General features: G+C 39.9%; 1 pseudogene; it reads left to right on the forward strand.

Annotated features, from left to right (window-relative positions):
- Positions 1 to 411: 411 nt before the first annotated feature.
- LOC136385907 (transcription factor E2F6 pseudogene) lies at positions 412 to 800 on the forward strand (annotated as a pseudogene).
- The last annotated feature ends 3,087 nt before the right edge of the window (positions 801 to 3,887 follow it).

Consider the following 3,887-nt stretch of genomic DNA (forward strand, 5'->3'; position numbering starts at 1 on the left):
CCTTGACTGCGGGCCTTCAGCAGACCAAGTAACCCCTTGCTTGAGCCAGTGACCTTGGGTCCAAGCTGGTGAGCTTTTTGCTTAAGCCAGATGAGCCCGTGCTCAAGCTGGCAACCTCGGGATCTTGAACCTGGGTCTTCTGCATCCCAGTCTGACGCTCTATCCACTGCGCCACCACCTGGTCAGGCACTGAGGTTGTTTTTCATGTATATAGAGTTGCAACAATATTGAGAGTATGAAAAATGAATAGTAATATGATGTCACCAATATCTAAAGTGGAATTGACCTGGTAAAAATAAATAAATACATAAAAATAAAACCCAGATTCAATGAATAGGACCTGATCTCAACAATTTTGAAGCAATGCCCCAACAGACAAAACTGCGAAAGGAACTTTCTGACTTGCCAGTGATGGAAGATACTCTGTATGATTTAATTCAAGATTGTACTCACTAATTGATTAACAGATGACAAAGAAAATAAAAGACTAGCATATGTAATATATCAAGATATTCATAACATTAAAGCTTTCCATGAAGAGATTGTTACTGCAGTTAAAGTTACAGCAGAAACCAGACTGGATGTTCTACTTCCCGGAGAAGACTCTATCATGGTACATATACAGAGCACCAGAGGGTCTTCTGATGAGTATTTGTGTGATGTGGAATTGGATCACTCAAGTAATCAGGTGTGTAAAGGTGTAGGAACCTCTTCATCTAAAAGAAAACACCCAAAACACCCTGATAAAAAAAGAAAACCCTCCATGGGAAAGTAAAGAATTACTTGAAGTGAGCAACTGATAGGATTTCAGAATTTGTGTAGTCAGTATTTTTGGAACATCCTATATGGATAAATGATATATCAAGATTGATTCTCAGAGCAATAAATGATTCATGAAGTTCCCTCATTCGCAGTAGCAGCATTAAGTCCAGTAGTTTTTTTAAGTGGTAACTATTCAGGTTACTGGATAATTATGGCTCCCACATTTGAAAACAATTTTTATAATTATTTACTTCTTTTTGGCAGTGAAATAGACATCCTGCCTACTGAAATAACTTCATCCCAAAGAATATCACTAAAACAAATGGTGGACCTGAAATGGACAGTTCTTCATAGATTCTGCCTCTTCCTTCAAGGATCATGTGTCATTATTATGAAACAACATGAAAGAAATCATTTACATGGTTTATGCCTGCAATTAGCTTTGGACATTGGATGGATGTCCATGCAGATCTAAATGTAATGTATTTGTATATACCTGTTTTAAAGCCAGGAGCCAAGGCCAGGGCCACTATCAAAGCTGCCCAGCCCATGCAGGTTCGCATTGGATTCGGACAGTCGGTAAAGAAACAACGGAGCCACAAACTGGTGGGCCATAGTCTTTAATTCTAGCTTGCACCCGGCGGGCAAGTAAAAATACACACTGGGCTCCAAAACCCAGTCACATTCAGTGCTCACAAAGCTACTGACTTATCCGAGTTTCCTAGAATCAAAGGTTTCTAGCTCACTAACCTTATTCACCTCTGTTCCCCATCTCCTTCCTTATCCCAGATACAAACTCTACACAAACTGGCATCTCACTCAGCACTCCGCCATCTTGGCTGCTTCTCCTGGCCTCCTCCACGTGGCCTTTCTCTGCTCTCTGCTCTGCTCTCTCCTCTAATGATGATCTCAGGAACCAAGAGCAAGCTCCCGCTCCGTCCCCATTTTATAGTGTATAAATCCAAACCCTTAATCCAATATACAAAATAGGGAAATCTCTAATACAAAGTCACTTCTTTGAGGCATGATTGGATTGTACCACCCCACATGAAAAAAGGGTGGGAAAGGCTTAATCCCAAAACCAAGCCCCAGGCTACAAGGATTCTGCCTGCCTTTAGCCCACCCCAACACACATTAATATCACCTGGGCGACGGTCTCCTCGTGGGCAGCGTAATCTTTAACAAAGTGAGCATAATACATTTTATCTGCCCAACACCTGTATAATGTTTAGTTTGCTTATAAAACATGTCGAAGTAAAACTTTCCACCATTGTATAGCCAAAACAATGCATATATGAAAAATAAAAAACTTTCCATAGTATCTATAACTTATTAGAGTTCTCTGAATGAGGATTAGAGGAGAGTTTTTTCCAAACCTCTACATGTAGAAGTGTCATAAATATGCTATATAAATTAAGTTCATGAATTTAATTGAAGAATTTCAGTATGGTTCCCAGTGTGAGACTCAGACTTCAAACTAATTACAGTTATTGTGTCTGAACAGACTGGTGGCATACCACAAACTTTTAGGAGCAAGTGTAGAAATGCCATCAAGGAAGTGTCTTAATTGATTGCATGACATAAAATTCAATTTTGGTAAAAACTAAAAACTATTTTAACCTTTTAGCCAGTAGATTTTATAAAATCTTTCTGTATGCATCCTTACTCTTCAATCAAAGGAGATTACTTATGATTAGTTTGTTGTACCCTGCCCTTTCTCCATCTCAAGTCTCCCATTACCAAGTACCTAGCTAATTCTATCTTATTGAGTAAGTCATTTCTCGCTCTGTGCCTCAGTTTACTCAGTATTTTAACATTAGACAGTGAACTGCTTGAAGGACTCTGTCCTTATTGTTGGTCAAATAAGTTTGTAAATATGATATATATGTTTGCTCACTCATAGTTTGCATTGGATGTGGGAGACAAGCTGTAAATTGGCAGGGTCCTCATAGCCTAAGGCTTAGTTGTAAGACTAAGCCTTTCCCACCCTTTTAATACTAAGATATTCTCAAAACTAAGCTTTTCCCCACACCCTTGACTGTTGCATGATGTGGGGTGCTGCACCCTTATGAGGAATCCCATTTATGCCTCAGATAAGTGGCTTTGTATCAGAGACTTCCTTATTTGTATATTGGATTAAAGGCTTTAATTTCTACACTACAAGGCAAACTGGGAGCTCTCTCACTGAGATCCTGCCATCAGCACTGCAGAGGAGAAGCAGCCAAGATGGTGGAGTGCTGAAAAAGAAGCCAGTTTGTGCAGAGTTTGTGCAAAGAGAAGGAGATGGAGAACAGAGGTGAATAAGGCTGGTGAGCTAGAAACCTTTGATTCTAGGAAACTTGAATAAATTAGTGGCTTCAGGAGCCCTGAATGGAAAGGGAAGTGTTTTCCCACTGTGTGTATTTACTCAACTGCTGGGTGCAAGCTAGGATTAAAGGTAATGGCCCACCAGTTCTTGGTTCCATTATTTCATTACTGTCTGCCTGAATCTAATGCAAACCTACACAAGCCAGGCAGCTGTGATGGTGGCCGTGGCTACTGGCTTTACACTTATCATTGTTATACCCCAGTGCCTTGTACCATGCCTGGCATATAAAAATCAATCACTAAATGGCTTAACAAATAATAAAAAAAATAATAGCTATCATTGCTATAGTTATTGTATGTATAATATAGTTTGATTTTTAAAAATCTGAAAAGATACAAACATCAAATTTAATAGTACTCATTAAAATTAGGGAAGCTGAGGTTCAGCAGGACTTAATCTGGTCAAAGTCTCAGAATGAAATAAATGCAGAACCAGTCTGTCTCTGGGCTTTCTGACTTCCCTTTCAGAGTTCTCACTCAACATGGTTACTGAGCCCACTGCAGACTGGAAATCGTCACCAGAGAAATGCTGGTGGCTTCTCTGGTGTTGGGCGGATAAAATGTATTATGCTCACTTTGTTAAAGATGCCATTGCCCAGGTGATATTAATGTGTGTTGGGGGCAGGCAGGATCATTGTAGCCTGGGGCTTGGTTTTGGGATTAAGCCTTTCCCACCCTTTTTGATGTGGGGTGGTACAATCCAATCATGCCTCAGAAAAGTGACTTTGTATTAGAGACTTCGCTGTTTTGTATATTGG

The sequence above is a fragment of the Saccopteryx leptura genome, chromosome X (assembly GCF_036850995.1).
Source record: "Saccopteryx leptura isolate mSacLep1 chromosome X, mSacLep1_pri_phased_curated, whole genome shotgun sequence".
In the NCBI taxonomy this organism is placed as follows: domain Eukaryota; kingdom Metazoa; phylum Chordata; class Mammalia; order Chiroptera; family Emballonuridae; genus Saccopteryx; species Saccopteryx leptura.